This window comes from Dendrobates tinctorius, unplaced genomic scaffold, assembly GCF_039654945.1.
Source record: "Dendrobates tinctorius isolate UK_male_01 unplaced genomic scaffold, ASM3965494v1 ptg000038l, whole genome shotgun sequence".
NCBI lineage: Eukaryota > Metazoa > Chordata > Amphibia > Anura > Dendrobatidae > Dendrobates > Dendrobates tinctorius.
Genome location: NW_027361706.1, coordinates 25,478,877 through 25,500,752, shown reverse-complemented (window position 1 = coordinate 25,500,752; position 21,876 = coordinate 25,478,877). Strand labels below are relative to the sequence as shown.

General features: G+C 44.9%; 1 protein-coding gene across 3 annotated transcripts in view; it reads right to left on the bottom strand.

Moving 5' to 3' along the window:
- Positions 1-2,146: 2,146 nt before the first annotated feature.
- Positions 2,147-21,876, bottom strand: part of LOC141088284 (man(5)GlcNAc(2)-PP-dolichol translocation protein RFT1-like) — a 59,393-nt gene continuing 39,663 nt past the window's right edge. For 2 of the 3 annotated variants that reach the window (XM_073574300.1, XM_073574298.1), the window contains 6 exons: positions 17,175-17,289; positions 4,747-4,820; positions 4,424-4,518; positions 3,730-3,812; positions 3,376-3,547; positions 2,147-3,006 (listed from right to left, as the gene is read on the bottom strand). The gene's annotated coding sequence lies outside the window, so the exon portion shown is untranslated. The remainder of the gene's footprint in view (positions 3,007-3,375; positions 3,548-3,729; positions 3,813-4,423; positions 4,519-4,746; positions 4,821-17,174; positions 17,290-21,876) is intronic. The other variant, XM_073574299.1, reaches the window with a different exon arrangement.

Here is a 21,876-nt window from a genome sequence, read left to right as displayed (position 1 = left end):
TTTTTACTCTGTCCTTCCTGAGCCTCTCCTTTTTCCGTCCTCTCCTGAGCTCTTCTCACTTCTCTCTTCCTCCTGGGTGTCTGCCCTACCCCTGCGACTCTCCTTCCTTATATCTCCTCCTTCTGGAAATCCCCTTCCCAGTCCCGTAACTCCGCCCACTATAACTATGCAGTTTGCCTAGCCTAAGGCCAGCTGTTGAGTCCTTTTCTCACTACTATCTCTCTCCATCTTGTGGGCAAAACCCGGTACTACGTCATCCTGTACTAATTTCCAGCTGTTAACCATACACATATAATAAAGCATAGTGCACATCATCTTTTACATGTCCTTCCCACCTCAGACAGGTCCATAGGTCAGTCCACCCCCTACATCTGCTGTGGTTATTTTCCCATCTTTTGAAGTGATGTATGCTTATCTGCTGGATTTATAATATCCTTTATATACTTTCCATTGTTTCTCTGTTCTATGAGAGCCCAAGTGCTGTGAGTGCTCCCCAGGTGACACTTGTTGTTTCCTTCTTGATGTACAGCCTGTATATTTTTTCTTTATTACTGATTTTGATGAAATAAAAAACATATATTTGTTTATATTTATGACGTTAGTGTGGCGCCACAGAGGTACTGCACCTCACCAGAGGTGTAGTGCCCCACCATCCAGGTAAGGTGGAGGCTCCAACCCTTGCTCCAACACCTGCATCCCACACAACACAGAGTTCAGCAAAGCCACATTGCGGTTCTTGGCTCATAGGGTAGCAGAACACCTTTGGTGGTTCCCTGCTTGGAACCAGGAACGTGCTGGGAGGTGGGTGGAGTTAGTTTGACATAAAGAGCGGGAGAGGTTAGGATTCTGGGTCAGTCAGTCAGTCGGGAGAGAGTCAGTGAAGATGGATGTATGAAGGAGGTGCTGCAGCAGGTCGCAGTGATCTGGCCCTGCTGGCACCGGGGAAAGAAGGAGAGGGAGATTGACAGTGACCAAGAACCTAGCCCTCCATAAGAACGAACAGAATAGAACAGAACATGAGAATAGCAGGACTGTGGTAGCGGAGTTAGAAGAGAACAAGGCTCCAGTCCTGGGCGCAAGGCCGGGATCCGGTCCCCGAGGTTGTGAGGACACTGATGGTCCAGCAGCAGACACCGGAGGAATAGTACGCTGTAAATGCTATATTCCCACCGAAAACTTGAGGGCACAACAGCAAACTGGAGTGAGCCGTGGCTTATGCTAGGAGGTCACCGAAGCAGGCTACAGCTGTCTGTCGTACAAGTCAGGAACAGAGGAACATCTGTAAGGAGGAACGCCAGTGTATTCAGTACCGGGAGTTCTTCACACTTAGGCGCCATTGGGGAGACGTTCAGGAAAGGTACATGTTGGCGGAGCATCGGAAGGGAGACTTTCATCTTGCCTGGGGGTCGGCTGGAGCGCTGACCCGGGGGACACAGCATAGAAGCGGGCACCTGTGCAAGTGGCAGACTGAGTAAAGCTTTGGAACTGCATGCCCTGGTGTCCTCCATTCCTTTCCGCACCAACACACCGACGCCGCTACATCGTGGGAGCTGCCCCGTCTACCCCTCGCCATCACATTACATTTACACTGCCCTGGGACCACAGCTTCGCCTGTGGGGAGCTTCACCATCTTGGCTGCACCACACCACCAGTCCCAGAGGAACTGCTTGCAGCGTCGGCCTAACATCTACATTGCCGAACACCACAGGTGGCGTCACAAACTTTACACTTAATCACCATCGCCATTGTAATTGGGAACCCAGGGCCATGGACCTGGTCACCGCTACTGTGACACCTCCCCGTGATCCACCGGCCTGGTACCGAGTACCCCATTGCCCTGGGAGCCGTGTGGGCGTCCCATCAGCAATCAATTTTTTCTTCAGTTTCATTTATTATACCCTGGAGACCAGTGAGCAAAAGCACAAGACGGGGGGGGCACAGACTGAGACGGGGATCCCCCTCTTGTTCTTCTACTCACTGGGTCCCTCACAACAGTGAGGGCAGTAATGCTCTGATGGTGGTCCTGTCCACGCATAAAAAGTATAAAATAAAGACTCAGACACATAATGGAAATTTTAAATAGTTGGAAGTCTATTATATGCTTTATTATATATTATATTATAATTATTATATATATATATATATATATATATATATATATTTATTTAACATATATTTATTATATTATATATTTAATTATACTATTATTAGTATTTATTATATATTTATTATATATTTAATATATATTAATATATTATACATTTATATTATATATTTATTAAATTACATATTTATTATATTATTATTATTTATTATATGCTGGTTACCTTCCATCACTCACAAAGAGCATACAGCAACACTAAGGACAGGAAAAAACCCCAGTGTTGGAAACCTGTAGGGAAACCATGGCTGCTGTACTACTGCCCTTCCTCTGGGCATACTAAGGGAGGTCACTACTATAATATACACGTGTGAAAAAATAACAATTATGTGTAAAGTATATAGTGTGTCTATGAGTACAGTATATGGGGTGTCTGTATGTTGCCTATGTACAGTGGGGTGGGCTTTTTCGGTGTGTGACTATTCAGCATAGTAGCATAGTAACATAGTATTTGAGGTTGAAGGGAGACTTTAAGTCCATCTAGTTCAACCTACAGCCTAACATGTTGATCCAGAGGAAGGCAAAAAAAACCCATGTGGCAAACAGCTCCACAGTGGGGAAAAAAATTCCTTCCCGACTCCACATACGGCAATCAGACTAGCTCCCTGGATCAACGCCCTATCAAGGAATCTAGTCTATATCCCCTGTACACCATACCAGCATACTTCTCTACTATCTCCAGTTCTTCATCCGTCACGTCTTCTATCTGTTCTTCTAGGACCGTCAGCCACGTTCCCCTTCCAGCCATGTTCTTCTACTTGTAGGTCCTGCAGCTCTGTTTCCAGGCATCAGTGGATATTCCTCTCTCTCTTCCATGCCCAGTGGTCAGGGTCTTCTGCCATGATCTAGAATAAAATAAGTGATTATAATCAGAGTGTAAAGGGCATATGTCACCATTAATCATAATCCAATTTGCATATATTTTAGACCTGATGATACTGGTGTGATGACTGAAAATCCATGGCAGAATGACTTTATAATCACTTATTAAAGTTTTCTTGCTTGACATTAAAACAAACATGTCATGAGTCCAGCTATGGCTGCACTCATAAAATGCTCTGCCTAATATCAGGATTACACAACCATTTCGACGTGGCTTTTCAGAGTAAGTACAAGCACCCCATCAGGTCTAAGGGATTTATGTAAGCATACTGTTTATATTGTGATATCTATTTACAGATCAGCTTTATATTATTATTGCTTCTATTGCTCACCAGATCACACGTGTCCCGATCCACCCAAGCCCGGAATCCCATCCTGGTGAGCAGAACATTGCGGCATTGTAGCAGTCGGTCCTTCTTCATCCTCCACTTCCGTCCAAGGGCCCAGCGGTAGATCTCCTGTCGATATCGCACATCATCTTCCTCAAACTGGTTGGCTAAAAAACTTGGAGGGAAGAGAAATGAAACCAGATAAATTACAATCCACTTCAGAAGAAAATACAGACAACAACAACAAATGCCATTATCATGTATTTAGCCGAGTGGCAGAAAAGAGATTTTGGTTTTACAATAAAATAAAACAATGTTATTTATAGACGTGAATGTGTAATAATAAAAGAGACTCACAGAGCTGGAAAGAAGAAGGTTCCATATTCTGAAGATGGCAGTCCTGCTCTCCTGAAGTAAGCGACGACCATGGCGAGGAGATACTGGAGGGAGGAGAAGCCGAGTTAGAGGGATATATAACACAGCACATATCTGTCAGTAGATTCCTAGGTTTGGTCATATCTGGCCACTATTACATAAGAATAAGCCCTTTATTTCCCTATGATGGATCTTCTCAGATCTGGAGGATTTCTTATCCTTCACTACAATAATACCTTGTCCGAAATCTTAAGACAGCTGTCCCTGGCTAGAAAAGACCTGATGTGTTCTTCTTCTACAAAAATGAGGAAAATAGACTTATTTCACTATAAACTTTGTAATGAAAACCTTTTTAATGCTATTAATTCTAAATTAATGGGGTTGTAGGGCTCCTCATCAATGATGGATTATCCTCAGGATGGCTCATCACTGATCAGATACTGAAGAATTGTCCTAAAGACATGCCATCAGTATTGAGGTGACACCAAAGCCCCGACACTGCTCACCACATAGTGTCTTCTGTATCATACTAGGTGGGATTATAAGAGGAGGAGGGAGAACACTTCCCTACATGTTTCTCCACCATAATACACATAAAATAGATTAATATAGAAATACATGTCATATAATCTAAAACTTTGTGTCTGGAAACCTTGGAAGGTGCAATGAGTCTTACCAAGGAGTGCGGTGAAAGCTGCCCGCTCTTCCGGCTGGGGGATGTCCTCTTCTGTCTTCCTCCTCTTGGCCTCTTCCTGGGCGGCAGACCGTGAGCTGTAATAGAAGAGGTAGATATTATAGTATTAGGCCTCACGCTCATGGCCGTACTGTGGCTACACATAAGTCACATCCTGATGGGTGTTCTCCTCATGGGGATCTGACATTAGTTTGGAGCTGTACATGGGATAAATATGTAGTGGTGGTGTGTAATGGTCACTATGGACTTTCCGGTGTAAGTGTATGGATTGTAATGACCGCAGTGATGGAACCTCATCTACTTACCACTCCTCTTCATAGTGGGCGATCAGTTCTCTCTTCCGCTTCCTCATGGCCATTTTTACTCTTCTTCCTGGAAACTACCATACAGAAAAACGAAAACCTGAGTATGCAGAGGATGGCGCTTTCTATAGGATCTCTAGTAGAGTAATGCTATCAGCCTAATGTGTAACCAAAAACATAACTACCACGGCCTGCATTACATGTGTTGCAGTATTGCAGCTTTATTGACTTGATTGGTATTTAGTTGTAATACCCAACATAACCCACTGACAGAAGTGGCGCTGTAGCTACTAAACAAAGCAAACCCTATTTTCTACTTAAAGCGCCACTCGTGTTTTGTTTGTACTGCTGGAGTGGCGCTTTAAATGTAAGCCGCCTGACCACGTTCTTATACCGACGGTGCTCTGGTCCTGTGGTGCCATCTTGTGCCCGTAACTTCTGACTGGCTGCAAGTGAGAAGTTATGTCACAAGATCTCAATGCAGAAAGTTGTGGGATATCCCTGAGGAAGGTGCCAGGAAGGGCGCTGAAACGTGTAGGAGGAAATAAAGGAGTACACTGCTACAACATCTTGTTTCCCAGGTGATTTGTCAATCTCGGCAGCGCGGACTGCAACACACCCTGCTTCCCACAACTTTCTGAAGGTTTTTCCACGTGTGAGTGGTTGGTGGAGATCCTGCAGCAGCTGATTCTGTGATATGCTCTCAAGCCAGTTGTGGGTGACACAACTGGTATAGGTGAGTGGAACTGTATTATACCGCTCATACTTCAAGTGTCACTAGTGATAGGGCACTATTGCGCCTCTTTTTCCCCCCACCATTTTTTGTAAGATCTCAATGCAACTCTATGAACGCCAGAACTAGGCTCTCATGCAGATGTATTGAAAAGTGACCTTTGCGCCGCTCCATGAAACACTGGAGCTGATGGTAGGTCACTTTTCACCAGAGACTGATAGGAACAACACTGGAAAAGGATTAAAGTAGCGAGAGATGAGGATGAGGCAGGGGCCAGGAGAATCACATATAAGGCACCACTCCTGCGGAGCACTAAAGAGAACCGCTGGAGTGGAGCTTTAAAAAAAAATGTATATATAATCAATCTATGTCTAACGAGATTGATTTTATGTCCTATGGTAAGAGAAGACTACACATATCTACACTATACTGACCGCACTGTGACCCGCCATATAAACCTCTGCATATATCCGCTACCTCCCTGTATAGTAACTGATGAGCCAGTAACATATTCTCCATATCTCCACTATATTTAATATAGAACTATTATATACAGGCTAATAATGGCCATGCACTTCTAAATATTAGATCTGGGAGTTTCTAGGAGAAATATGTGGCCCCGTATTTTTCAGATTAATCTTTACACATCATTATCCACATTGTAAATATTTTCTCAGAATCCCCATATTTTATCCCATTTATCCGTTATCACCCCGTTATCTATATTTGGGTCTTTATGGTGAAATCATTTCCTTTTTTCTATGTGTTGCTTCCAGTATAGATCCCAACTGTCAGTATCCAGGATGAGATAAGTCGGCAGTTTACTCCTCACACAATGATTCTCACCTCTGTAGAGCGGCCGGTGGCGGCTGTCTCTCCCAATCAGCAGGTAACGATCTGGGTATAAATGCAAAAAGTGTCGCTTCTAGGAATCAATAAGGAGGCGGTCTCTTCTCTAATAGAGCAATCGCAGACTGGCACCAACTGACGTTTTGTTTCTTTCTTTGAATTCAAATCCTGCGATGTTATTGGTTGATGGCTGAGACACATGATGCATGCGGCGCTAAATTTATATGGACAGCGCATTCTAGTAATGTTATAAGGAGATGCAGTGTATGACTTTTATCTCTATCTTTGTAGTTTCCCTCTTTACTCCAATGAGTGTTATTTGGGGAAGTTGTCATGTTATTCCATTTATTAACTGATGTTTGTGAAATGGCAGCAGTGAAAACCCCATGTAATAATGATGATACTAAAGTCATGTGATGAGAGAAGTGTGATGTGTAACATGTTCACTAGATCGTCTAATGGAAGAGAGTAATTGTCATCTGCTTTCTTGCTCCCTGTAAAGTCATTATTTAAGCCCCTTAACAAGATCAATTTTCATTTTTGCGTCTTTGTTTCTTCCTCCACTTTTCCCAAACGCACAACTTTTTTATTTTTCTGTCCACATAGCAATATGAGGGCTTCATTTTTGGGGGAGATGTTGTACTTTTAATGACACCATTCATTTCACCACATAGTGTACAGGAAAACATAAAAAAATTCCAAGCGAGGAGAAATTGTAAGAACAAAAAAGGAATTCTCACATTGCTTTTAGGACTATAGGATGCATTATACTGTATGGACTATGGGGTGTGTTACACTGTATGGACTATAGGCTGCATTACTCTGTGTGGATTATTGAGTGCAATATTCTGTATGGACTATCTGGAACATTATGCTGTATAGATTATGGGGTGCATTATACTATGCAGAGGAAAATGGGATAAATTATACTGTATGGATTATTGAGTGCATTATGCTGTATAGCCTGTGGGGGACATCATAATATACAGAGGACTGTGGGTGCATGATATTGTATAAACTATGGGGTGCATTATGCTGTATGGACCATGCATTGTATTATGTTGTATGAACTATAGAGTGTATTATACTGTGTGGAGGACTATGAGGTGCACTGTACTGTATGGACTATGGGGTGCATTATACCAAACAAAGGACTATAGGTTGCATTATACTGTATAGAGTATGGGGTGCACTATACTATACAGAGGACTATTGGGTGCATTATACTGTATGGACGCCTATACCCCATATATGGTGGAAAACTACTGTTTGGGTGCACAGCAGGGCTCAGAAAGGAAGGAGCACCTTTTGACATTTGGAGTTATAAATTGGCTAGAATAGATAGCAGATGCCATGTGGCGTTTGCAGAGCCCCTGATGTGCCTAAACAGTGGAAAACCTCCACAAGTGACCCATTATGGAAATTACACCCCTCAAGGAACTTATCTATAGGTGTAGTGAGCATGTGAAACTCACAGGTGCTTCACCGAATTTTATAATGTTGAGCTGCAAAAATGAAAAAAAAAAGAAAAAGCATTTTTCCCACAAAAATGTAGCTTTTGCCATAAATTTGTCATTTTCACAACGGGAAAAGGAAAAAAATGGACAATGCAATTTGTTGAGCAATTTCTACTAAGTACGCCGATACTCAATATGTGATGGAAAACTACAGTTTGGGCACATGGTATGGCTCAGGAGAGAAAGAGCGCCAACAACTGAATTCAGGAGCTCCATTTTGGCTGTAATAAATGTGACATGGCATCCTCAATGTAACGAGGCCCTGAGATGCCAAAACAGCAGAATTCCGCACAAGTGACCCCATTTTGGAAACTAAACTTCTTGAGGAATTCATTTAGGGGTACAGTAAGCATTTTTTTAACCGGTTCCCGACCTGTGACACAGCGTATGCGTCATGAAAGTTGGTGCCAATCCGACCCATGACGCATACCCTGTGTCATGACTTCAAAGCCCCCCTACGGGTTGGGTGACCGGGGTCAATGAAAGGTCACCTGACCAGCAGATACAGGGGGCTTTGTAATTCACCACAGGGGGCGTGGCTTCGCCCCCACATGGCTACGATCGCTCTGATTGGCTGTTAAAAGTGAAACAGCCAATCAGAGCGATAGTAATATTTCATCAATGAAAATTGATGAAATATTACAATCCAGCCATGGCCGATGCTGCTGTAGCATAGGACATGGCTGGAGACACCGATCCGACCCCCCCCACCGGCAATTGCCCCCCCGCCACTGAATTACAGCGGCGATCTGCTGCCACTGTCATCATCTGCTCCCCCCCTCCCATTCCCTCCGCTCCCCGCCAGCTTCCGATCCCCCCCCTCACCCCCCCTGGTACCTCCTAAGTCCCCGTCGCTCCCGGTGTCCCGCGGGTCAGGATCGTGGGCGCCGCCATCTTGGAAAATGGCGGGCGCATGCGCAGTGCGCCCGCCCGAATCTGCCGGCTGCAGATTCCATTCTTTCATTTTGATCACTCTCACAGTGATCAAAATGAAATAAAAAGTAAATAAACCCCCCGATTATCACCCCCATAGGTAGGCACAACTAATAAAATAAAGAAAATATTTTTATTTTTCCATTAGGGTTAGGGTTGGAGAGAGGGTTAGGGTTGGAGACAGGGTAAGGGTTGGAGAGAGGGTAAGGGTTGGAGAGAGGGTAAGGGTTGGAGAGAGGGTAAGGGTTGGAGAGAGGATTAGGGTTGGAGAGAGGATTAGGGTTGGAGAGAGGATTAGGGTTGGAGAGAGGATTAGGGTTGGAGAGAGGATTAGGGTTGGAGAGAGGGTTAGGGTTGGAAAGAGGGTTAGGGTTAGAAAGAGGGTTAGGGTTGGAAAGAGGGTTAGGGTTGGAAAGAGGGTTAGGGTTGGAAAGAGGGTTAGGGTTGGAATTAGGGTTAGGGTTGGAATTAGGGTTAGGGTTGGAATTAGGGTTAGGGTTGGAATTAGGGTTAGGGTTGGAATTAGGGTTAGGGTTGGAATTAGGGTTAGGGTTGGAACTAGGGTTAGGGGTGTGTTGTGGTTAGGGTTATGGTTAGGGTTGGGATTAGGGTTGGAATTAGGGTTAGGGGTGTGTTGGGGTTAGGGATGTGTTGGGGTTAGGGTTGAAGTTAGAATTGTGGGGTTTCCACTGTTTAGGCACATCAGGGGGTCTCCAAACACGACATGGTGCAACCATTGATTCCAGCCAATTTCGCGTTCAAAAAGTCAAAACGGTGCTCCCTCCCTTCCAAGCCCCGACGTGTGCCCAAACAGTGGTTTACCCCAACATATGGGGTATCAGCGTACTCAGGAAAAATTGCACAACAACTTTTGGGGACTAATTTCTCCTGTTACCCTTGGGAAAATAAATAATTGGGGGCTCAAAAATTTTTTTGTGGAAAAAAATGATTTTTTCATTTTCACGTCTCTGCATTATAAACTTCTGTGAAGCACTTGGGGGTTCAAAGTGCTCACAACACATCTACATAAGTTCCTTGGGGGGGTCTAGCTTCCAAAATGGGGTCACTTGTGGGGGGTTTCCACTGTTTAGGCACATCAGGGGCTCTGCAAACTTAATGACGACTGCAGACTATTCCATCAAAGTCTGCATTTCAAAACGTCACTACTTCCATTCTGAGCCCTGACATGTGCCCAAACAATGGTTCCTCCCCACATATGGGGTACCAGCGTACTCAGGATAAACTTGTCAACAACTTTTGGGGTCCAATTTCTCCTGTTACCCTTGTGAAAATAAAAAAATTGCGAGCTAAAAAATCCATTTTTTGAGGAAAAAAATGATTTTTTATTTTCACGGCTCTGAGTTATAAACTTCTGTGAAGCACCTGGGGGTTCAAGGTGCTCACCACACATCTGGATATGTTCCTTGGGGGTCTAGTTTCCAAAATGGGGTCACTTGTGGGGGGTTTCCACTGTTTAGGCACACAGGGGCTCTGCAAATGTAACATGATGCCCGCAGACCATGCCATCAAAGTCAGCATTTCAAAATGTCACCACTTCCCTTCCGAGCCCCGACGTGTGCCCAAACAGTGGTTCCCCCCCACATATGGGGTACTAGCGTACTAAGGACAAACTGTACAACAACTTTTGGGGTCCAATTTCTCCTGTAACCCTTGTGAAAATAAAAAAATTGTGGAATAAAAAATATTTTTTTTAGGAAAAAAAAATATTTTTTATTTTCACGGCTCTGCGTTATAAACTTCTGTGAAGCACCTGGGGGTTAAAAGTGCTCGCTATGCATCTTGATAAGTTCCTTAGGGGGTCTAGTTTCCAAAATGGGATCATTTTTTGGGGGAGCTCCAAAGTTTAGGCACACAGGAGCTCTCCAAACGCGACATGGTGTCCGCTAACGATTGGAGCTAATTTTCCATTCAAAAAGTCAAATGGTGCTCCTTCCCTTCCGGGCCCTGCCGTACACCCAAACAGTGGTTTATGACCACATATGAGGTATTGGTGTGCTCAGCAGAAATTGCCCAACAAATTTTAGGATCCATTTTATCCTGTTGCCCATGTGAAAATGAAAAAACTGAGGCTAAAAGATAATTTTTGTGAAAAAAAAAAAAAAAAAAAGTACTTTAACGGATTAATTTGTGAAGCACCTGGGGGTTCAAAGTGATCACTATGCATCCAGATAAGTTCCTTGGGGGGTCTAGCTTCCAAAATGGGGTCACTTGTGGAGGAGCTCCAATGTTTAGGCGCACACGGGCTCTCCAAACGCGACATGGCAAGCGCTAAATATTCCAGCATATTTTCCATTCAAAAAGTCAAATGTGCTCCTTCCCTTCTGAGCCCTGCTGTGCGCCTAAACAGTGGTTTATGATCACATATGAGGTATCGGTGTACTCAGGAGAAATTGCCCAACAAATTTTAGGATCCATTTTATCCTGTTGCCCATGTGAAAATGAAAAAAAATGATGCTAAAAGAAAATTTGTGTTGGAAAAATTAAAATGTCCATTTTTTCCTTCCACGTTGCTTTAGTTCCTGTGAAGCGCCTGAAGGGTTAATTATCTTCTAGAATGTAGTTTTGAGTAGCTTGAGGGGTGCAGTTTTTAGAATGGTGTCACTTTTGGGTATTTTCTGCTATATAGACCCCTCAAAGTGACTTCAAATGTGAGGTGGCCCCTAAAAAAAATGGTTTTGTACATTTTGTTGTAAAAATGAGAAATCGCTGGTCAACTTTTAACTTATAACTTCCTAACAAAAAAAATATTTGTTTCCAAAATTGTGCTGATGTAAAGTAGACACGAGGGAAATGTTATTTAGTAACTATTTTGTGTCACATGCCTCTCTGGTTTAACAGAATAACAATTCAAAATTTGAAAATTGCGAAATTTTCAAAATTTTCGCCAAATTTCTGATTTTTCCACAAATAAACGCAAAAATTATCGACCTAAATTTACCACTAACATGAAGCCCAATATGTCACGAAAAAACAGTCTCAGAATCGCTGGGATGCGTTCCTGAGTTATTACCTCAAAGGGACACTGGTCAGAATTGCAAAAAATGGCCAGGTCATTAAGGTCAAAATAGGCTGGGTCATGAAGGGGTTAAATTGTCAATTTTTATTGAAAATAAACACTTCCAAAGTGATTAACATATAACATGAATATTGACATTCTCTTATAGAAAAACAGTGTCAAACAATAAATTGTCAAATCAATGAGCTAGCAGGATGTTTCCGACATTATATTAGGTGGCATTATAACGAATGATATACCAGCAGAATGTTCAACCATTGTATACATAAATCGGTATACTCAAAAGTGGAGGACCAACCAAACAGACACAAGACAGGACATTAACAAGGGTGGGGGGTATCTGAAAATCAGAAAGGGGAGACCAGGAGTGGCTATATAGTCTTGAGAATCAGGTTCCTGTATTTATTGAGGACCAAAAAGAGTCCCAAGGAAACCAGATAGAATCAAATCTATCAATCGTGCCGTTACGCAGTCTGCGTGGTATTCAAAATTTCTAACATCTTTAATAATTCTGGCATATAAGTCAAGTGTAGATGGGGGAGAAGATTGCTTCTAATGGGACGTCACCAAACATCTGGCAGCCGTCAAGATGTGTAAGAGGAGCCTAGTAGTTTTTTTTATTAGGGAAGGTGGGAAAATGTTAAGGAGAAAAAGCTGGGGGTCCAGAGTAGAGATGAGCGACTTTGCCTTTTTTCGGGTCGAGTTGGGTCTCGCGAAACCAGACTTTCGCAATTGTCGGGTCAAACGAAATCAGCCGACTATAGGTAAAAGTCGGGGGTCCGACTGAAACACGAAACCCAATGTAAGTCAATGGGGAGGAAAAGTCAGCAGTGAGAGGACAGGAAACACAATTACAGTGCCCATTTGAATGCCAAAAGCATAAATTCTTATTACTGAAGCTTGTCACCCTTTATTTACTTCATAATACTAGTTACGCATTGAAAAATGGGGGTTATTTGGCTAAAGTTGTGGGGGGGGTAGGGCTGGCTACAGGTTTTCATGTGCCCTGGGCCAAAGAGTGCCCCTTTACACATACCACAACTCATGATGCTCCGATACGGCAGAGAAATAGCGGTATACTACAATGAAAAATACTTCACTTTTTACATCTCATGACTGATATCCATTTTAAATTCTCCAATAGCTCCAAAAACGGACAATATATTACTCCATACAGTATTATGGCCAGCGCTTAGTGCACTATACAGAGTAATGAGGCCCATCTATTTCTCCATACAGAATCATTGGTCCCATATAATGTTTGAAGCAGTATATGATGAGCTCCACATAATGCTACAGTATATGTTGGTCCCCACGGATGAAGCTCCACTGTCTTATGGGCCCAAATAATGCTCCATACATAATGGGCCCCATTTCTAATGCTCTAGTGTATAATGGGCCCTGTAAATGCTGCTCCAGTGTCTGATGGCCACCTTTGGAATGTTCCAGAGTATGGTGGGCCCCATCTATCATTCTCCAGAGTATAGTGCTCCCCAAAAATTGCTGTCCCAACATTGAAAACAATGAAATAAGTCTCCTCGCTAGGGAATCCCTGTACTAGTCTGGACTCCTTGTCGTCCCCATCTTCCATCTCACTGCACTTGGCTGTTTAGGCAGAGGGCGTACAGACGTGATGTCATTGCGCTCTCTGATCAGAATATCAGTGTCAGGAAACGCAGAAGACGTCATGGCAGTGGAGCAGGGAGAGGTAAGTATTTCAACCTTGCAAGTGCTGTGATCCTGAGCAAGCAGGGGGGGCCCACTCGTTGGCGACGGCACTGGCACAGGGCCCCTGATAGTACGGCGGTGTGTCTGACGGCGGGTGCGCCGAACCTGCACTTTCATCTGCAGCTTCCTCTTTGTCACCGTGTAAGGTGGAACAGTATATGGGAAGGGTAACCTGAGTTTCATCAGGGTGAGATTCAGGCTGTGTAGAGTGCGAGGGGAATGTAGTGGTCTGGGTCAATGTACCAGCAAAATCATCGAGCAGTGGCTGGGCATCAGTGCACGTGTGGCGCCCCCAGGAGTACGGTCGCCACAGTGGCATTACCTTCCTCCTAAGGAGTGTGATGTCATGCTTGGGAGCAACGAAGGATCTCTCTAGCAGGTTAGCTGATTGGGCGGCGTTATTCCCACGAGTCACGACCCTCCAAACAGCGTCCAAGAAGGCAAAGTGTTTGTTTCACGTGGGCAGTATGGTTGCAAAGCTGAACCTTAAAGGAATGTCCAGAAGGGCACCACCAGGAGTGGAGCCTGCGGCGTAATTGGACTCAACATGGGCAACCTCAACCATCCAGCAACCGAAAAGATGCACACATTGCAAGCTTAATTCCGTTAACGAACGAGACTCCGTCATGCCCCCGCGGTCCGCGTCCAGCTTACTAGAGGGACACGCGAGACTCTGGCACACGAGATTGGCCAATAACTGGTGTGTCATGGCCTTACATGTCCGTGGCTGCATGCGCGCTACACTGAAAGGGCCATCGTGTGCTGCTTACAGGTGCAGATAACCCGCTGAACACCGTTAGTGATGGGGATCTGGGATTACAATTATTACCCGCGAACGATGATTTCCCAGTAAGTGCAGGTCAACCGCAGTTCTGGAATTAGGCCTAACCGTCATTCCTGAAAAAAAGAAAAACTTACGTGTGCAAACCACAGGTGCTGTAGCTTGCTTAACAGCTCGCCAGCCGTTCTCAGGCCCAGTATGGATTACACGTGATTGCACAAAGGTGACAAAGGGTACCGTATCCCCGGATAACATGTATGGATAGCATAGTTTACACATTAAAAATATATGTCTATAGATCAGGAGGCAGGCTCAGACGGTGTCAGGCCCAGTATGGATTTGACAGCCCAGACTACACAGCGGAGGAGCAGGGAGAGGTAAAGATTGCAAATGCTGGGGCCCTGCCCAAGCAAGGGGGGCCCACTCGTGGGCGTCAGTACTGGCACTAGGCCCCTCATAGTACGGCGGTGTGTCTGACGGCGGGTGTGCACCCCCACCGTCAGAGACACTTGATTGCACTATGAGGGACCCTGTGCCAGTGCCCGCGACCAAGAGTCGGCCTACCCACCTGTCCAGGGCAACGGCACTCGCACGGTTGCGTGCGCTAGGTGATGACCCCAGTCATGGGGGGGGGGGGGAGCCAGCCCAGTTAGGGAGGTTTACAAAGTGGCATATGTTGATGTTGGACATTCAGCTGATGCAAAAGGCGAAATTGGTCAAGTCACAGGGAGAGGAGGACCAAAGCAAGCCATTTTTCTGTCAACCTATGTGTCATCAGGGGAAGGTGGGACAAAATCCTTGGGAACCCATGCATGGTTCATTTTAATGAAGGTTAGATCATCCACATTTTGGGTCAACAGACGGGTCCTTTTTTCTGTCAGGATTGATCCAGCAGCACTGAAGACTCTTTCCGATAGCACACTTGCAGCTGGGCAAGCGAGCTCCTGTAATGCATATTGTGCCAATTCAGGTCAGGTGTCCAGTTTAGCGGCCCAATAGTCAAAGGGGAATGACCTGTGAGGGAGAACATCGACATGGGAGGAAAAGTAGTTTGTAACCATAGTTGACAAGTGCTGTCTCCTGTCACTTTCCATCGATGCAGTATTACCAGTCGTTTGAGCGGGACTTGAAAAATCAGTCCACAACATGATCATGAAACTCCTTTCTCCAACACCACTTCTGATGTGTGCACCACGAACATCTCTTCCAAGCTGCCCCCGGCCCCTACGGCTCGTGTGAGAACCACCACCGCTGCTGTGTGCTGGGAATGCCTCAACCAACCTGTTTACCAGAGTTGCTTGTTTGTTAGCCAATATTAGGTCAAGGTTCTCCTGTGGCATGATGTTTTGGAATTCGCCTTTATAGCGTGGATCCAGGATGCTGGCCAACCAGTAGTCGTCATCGTTCATCATTTTAGCAATGCGGGGGTCCCTTTTTAGGATCTGCAAGGCATAATCTGACATGTGGGCCAATGTTCCCAGTGTCAATGATGCACTGCGAGTGCTGGGTGGAGGAGCACTTTCTGGCAAATCCACATCCCTCCAGTCACGCACAAACCCTGTACCAGACCTTGCCACGCCAACATTTTCACTTGCCCCACGAGATGCATCCTCCTCCCCTAAGTAATCATCCCCATCATCCTCCTCCTCCTCCTTACTCCTCACCTTACTTTTATCTATAATACCAAATCTTTGGATTTCCTTGATGTTACCATTAGGAGGGATTGTGCTGGGGTGTTGCAGACCAGCATCTACAGGAAGACAACTTCCACTAACCTAGTTTTGCATGCATCCTCCAGTCATCCCAAACATACCATTCGAGCTGTCCCAGTAGGCCAATTTTTAAGACTCCGTAGGATCTGCTCTACAGACATTGACTTTGTTAGGCAAGCAGAGATACTACGTCAACGCTTCTTGGAGCGCGGATATAGCCGCAGATGTATTAAGAAGGCTTACAACAGGGCGAAATACACTTCTCGCCAGGAACTATTATATCGTTCCCATCTGACCAGCTCTGTCAACACTAGTCAGACGGTCAGATTTGTGACGACATTTAGTTCCAGATCTGATGCTGTACGTCTGGCACTAAAGAAAGCGTGGCCTATTTTACAGATAGATCCTATTATCAAGAAATTTTTGACAGATCAGCCTGCCATATCGTTCCGACGTGCAAAAAATCTTAAGGATCATTTGGTGGATAGCCACTATTCTGCAGACAAGTCGACTACATTTTTGAATATGTTTACCCCTAAGGTTGGCTGTGTTCCATGCGGGAATTGCGTGGCATGTCCAAACATATTACGTAGTAGTTCTTTTTCTAACTTCAGTGGTTCTAAAACCTATTCTATCTGCCAACGTATTACTTGTACCACAAGGTATGTCATCTACTATGCTACTTGCCCTTGTGATTTGATATACGTTGGCCTCACTACGCGTCAATTTAAGGTGAGGGTTAGGGAGCATGTATTGGGGATCCAGGCAGCATGCACACAAGAAGACTCCACTACTTTAAAGACCATTCCACGCCACTTCAAGGACCATCACGCTTGTGATGCCACCCAGCTTAAAGTCAGGGGCATTGATGCCCTAAACATTGACATTAGGGGTGGCAATCTTTCCAAGCGACTTGCCCAACTTGAATCCAAATGGATATGGCAGCTCCAGACAGTCCATCCATATGGACTTAATGAATGTCTCTCCTTTGCTCTGTTTTTATAATCCTTTGTCCATTACTGTATCCTTGTGACACTTTTTAGTGTGTGTTTTTAACTATGTGTTATTCTCATTTTAGTGACCTTTTTTCTATTCTGGCTGATTTTTGTTCAATTTCGTGATGGACCCGCTATTGTTTTACCTTTTGGTCGTTCTCCAAGTCCAACTTCTGAAGTTCGAAACCCTGGTCCAGTGATTCATCGCCTTTTGGCATATTCGTACATATTCATGGACACTATCTTCACTGTTTTCATTACCTACACAAATAAATTTGATAGGGATAATATGTACATTGTACACATGATAGTTGTTATATTATATCATTTTGTCTTTTCCAATGCATACAATATGTCTATATCGTGGTTTACATATATTTATTTATCTATCCACTTAATACCTATTAAATGTGGATCATGAATGTACGGTACTCTTATTATTACGCCACTGATGTGACTAGATATGATATTTGTTATTTATCACTATCATTGTTATACGCTCCATGACTTTCACTTCTGATTTAGTCTCTTTAGTTAATTTTGGTATTTATTATTTTGTAGTAGCCTCTCTGCACATGATTTTGTTTTATCATGTTCTGCACATGCGCGGTTCCAATATACAAGAGGTGGATATATATATATTTTTCCTTTGTATTATTTTGTATTATATCTATATATAACCGCATTTGCATGGTAGATACCTGTTCTTGGATTACTCCTCATTATAAATCGATGTTCGGTTTTTATTCTACTGCTGCTATTTTTCATTGTATTAATATGCCCTTTTCCAAAATGGCCGCGGCTCCATCCACTTCTGTCTGCGCATGCGCGGGTCCCAAATCCGGATGTTGTCATCGGTCTCCTCCTCCCTTCCGCCCACTGTCTGACGTCTGACACCACGGGGCCCCGTTGTGTGCCAGCGTCAGCGGCGGTCGCTTTGTTGGGATGGGTGGGATGGTTGCATACACACCGGGCTCCACTAATGGCGTCCATCAACTCACTATATATTGAACTAAAAACGGCCTTAACACACGCCCCCTGAGGAAGGAACTTTCCGAAACGCGCGTTGGGGCACGGCTGTGTACATTGTGCCACACTTTTCTACAGGTATGCAACTCCACACTTATGTTTGGGCAATATTTCTACTTTCTTACGGCTAGCCAGGGATTTTTCCCTTTACCTTTGATGGCCTCCTATATAGTATCTTTGCCTTTTCATATTGGGTGCTTATAATATATATGCATTGCTGTACCATCTTTATAGTTGTGGCCCACTATACATTGCCATTCTTTTGTGTCACTTTTTATTTGTATTGTGCCTCATCTGTTGTCAATAAAGATTGTGATTTTTTACATATTTATATTGGACTTTTTACACTGTTTCTTTCGGTGTTGGTATAGTTACATATACAGTGTGTCCTGCACTGTCACATGATGTGCTGGAATCTTGTTGGTGGTCTCCAGTACATTCATTACGAACATGTGGTTGACTAATTTTTCCAGCACATCTTGCTACCTATTGTTCTTATTATCCAGTGTCAATGATGCAGTGCGACTGCTGGGTGGAGGAGCACTTTCTGGCAAATCCACATCCCTACAGTCACGCACAAACCCTGTACCACACCTTGCCACGTCAACATTTTCTCTGGACACACGAGAAGCATCCTCCTCCCCTAAATAATCATCCCCGTCATCACCCTCCTCCTCCTCTTCCTCCACCTCGTCCAGGAGAGGTCCCGGAGCAGACAATGGCTGACTGTCATCAAGGATTCCCTCCTCCTCGGCTGCAGACGCCTGCTCCTTAATGTGAGTCAAAGTTTGCATGAGCAGATGCATAAGTGGGATGCTCATGCTTATGATGGCGTCGTCTGCGCTTACCATCCATGTGCATTCCTCAAAACACTGAAGGACTTTACAGAGTTCTTTCAGCTTTGACCACTGCACACCGGTCAACTCCATGTCTACCCTCAAAGTGCCGGTCCGGGTATCCTCCCACAAATGCATTCCGGCCTGCCTCTGTTCGCACAGCCGCTCAACCATGTGCAGGATGGAGTTCCACCTTGTTGTAACGTCGATAATTAGCCGATGCTTGGGAAGGTGTAGCAATCGCTGCAGCTTCTGCATTCGACAGGAGTGTTCAGGCGACCGGCGGATGTGCGAGCACAGTTTTCGAACCTTCTGGAGCAGGCCTGTTAACTCCAGATAATTATTGAGGAAGCACTGCACCACCAGGTTCAAGGTGTGAGCCAAGCAAGGTATGTGTCTGAGTTTTGAAACGGCTATGGCAGCCACAAAATTATGGCCGTTATCACTAACTACCTTGCCTGCCTCAAGATGTAGACTGCCCAGCCATGACTCAGTTTGTTGCTCAAAGTAGTCGGCCAGTACCTCCGCGGTGTGTCTGTCGCCCAAACACATTATCTTCAACACAGCCTGCTGATGTTTTCCACTAGCTGATCGATAGGGGGACACCTCGTGTGCAACACTGGCAGCTGCGGATGGAGTGCTGCTGCGACTGCGCTCTGGGGGACGAGCTTTCGCTTCTGGAGGAGTAGGAGGGTCGAATGCCTACAGCCAACTGTTTCCTATACCGTGGGCTAGGCAGCACTGTCCCACCACCGCTGTCCCCTGTGGACCCCCTGCATCCACCACATTAACCCAGTGCGCAGTGATGGACACGTAACGGCGATGCCTACTGGACCATGCATCAGTTGTGAGGTGCACCTTTCCACTCACTGATTGCTTGAGTGCATGGACAATGCGGTCCTTCACATGAAGGTGAAGGGCTGGGATGGCTTTGCGAGAAAAGAAGTGGCGACTGGGTAGTTCATAGTGTGGTACTGCGTAGGCCATGAGTTCGCGGAAAGCTGCGCTTTCCACCAACCGATAGGGCATCATCTCTAACGAGATTAGTTTGGCTATGTGGGCGTTCAAACCTAGTGTACGCGGATGAGAGGATGAGTACCTTCTTGTCCTACTCATAGTCTCTGGCAGGGTGAGCTGGACTTGAGAGCTGCCTGTGGTGGAACTAGCGGTGGACAGGGCAGAGAGGGTTGATGATGGTGATGGAGTTGGTGTTCTTTCTGATGGCCTAGATTCATCAGTCTTTCGTTGATATAACATTGTGATTCCCTAACAGCTTTGGCCTTGCAACGACACCTCAACATTTGCTGCTGTGCTAACCGGTGGGCTTACAGTGGGGGAAACAATGTAGCGTTGCTGACTACCTTCTTTGGGAGCATTTGCACATGTGGTACTTGAGGTTTGGTGTTCCGTCCACGCTTGCAAGTGCATGGTGGTTAAATGTCTAAGCATGCAACTGGCATTCAAATTTTTCAGATTTTTCCCTCGGCTAAAGGTCTTTGTGCACTTCTTACAGATAACCTTGGCCTGATCATTAAGATTTTGTTAAAAAAAAGTGCCACACTGCACTCTTCCTACTATGGAAGACATTTTGCGTCCTTGCACGCTGTGCTATTTTGACCGTCTGGCCAAGCAGTCCAGCAACTTTTTGGCTTTTTGTAACCCGGTTTTGGACTGCTCCGTGCCTGCCAGATAACCGCTGTTGCGATGTCGATGCCTGCTGCGTATGCTCCTCCTCTTCTGAGCTATTGGCAGCGGCACCCTCTTCCCCCAATGGATGCCAATCTGGGTCAACAACTGGGTCATCCATCACCTCCTCTTCAATGTCATGTGCACCTTCCTCTGTGTCACCGTGTATGGTGGTATAGTATGCGGGAAGGGGCACCTGAGCTTCATCAGGGTCAGAATCTGGCTCAGTACACTGCGAGGACTGTTATGAGCTCATTTTCTGCTCCACCAGCTGGGAGTTTTCCTTCCGTTCTCCCTCTGGTGGTGACAGGAGGTAGTGAGGTTAGTTTGATTGGTAATGGTCTGCCACCTGACGAGGAGGATAGTGATTGGATCTCTGGAGTATCAGACTGAATATAAGACAGCTAACGCCCTATCCTGTTGCTGGTGATTCAGTCTGTTTCTCAGGTCTTGGACTTCAGCTCTGCTCCAGTCTTCTCAAGTTAAGTTTGTTTTTTTGCTAATGTTCACACTTGCTCTTGTTGGTCAACTCAGTTTTTGTGTGGTCAGCCAACCCAGCTGGGATGTGCTGAATTTCCACTCTTATTTATCTGTATTTGCCAATTTGCCTTTTTGTCCTTTATTAGATTGGCCTCTTTTTGCTCTGTCTCAGAATATTCCAGAGTGCTGATATAGTGGAAGAAGTCTAGTGACTTCAGGGTTAATTTTGTTATCAGAAGCGTTGGACATTATTTTTGGTAGGGTTTTTTGGCAGATTGCAGACAGTATCTTTCCTTTCCTGTCCTTTCAAGTTAGTTTGGCCCCATCGTTTGCTCAGCCTATTTTTCTGCCTTTGTGTTTTCATCTTGCTTCACCGTCAATACATGTGGGGGCTGTCTTTCCTTTGGGGTCTGCTCTGGGGAGTTAGTTTTCCTCTTTTCTTACTTTAGGCTTATTTAGCTCTCCTGTTGGGACGAGGCGTCCAGGACCACCGTAGGCACGCTCCACGACTGCTTCTAGTTGTGTGTTAAGATCAGGGCTCTGCAGTCTGCATAGTTACCAACCTCTCTGGTTTTCTGAGACTTAGCGTGTGTTGCTTTTTTCCTCCTCGGTGACCCATTCATAACAGGACGCCATGTTGCATTTGGAGAGCCCCTGATGTGCCGAAACAGTGGAAACCCTCAACAAGTGACCCCATTTTGGAAACTAGACCCTTTAAGGAACTTATCTAGATGTGTGGTGAGCACTTTGAACCTCCAAGTGCTTCACAGAAGTTTATAATGTAGAGCCGTGAAAATAAAAAAATCATTTTTTTTTT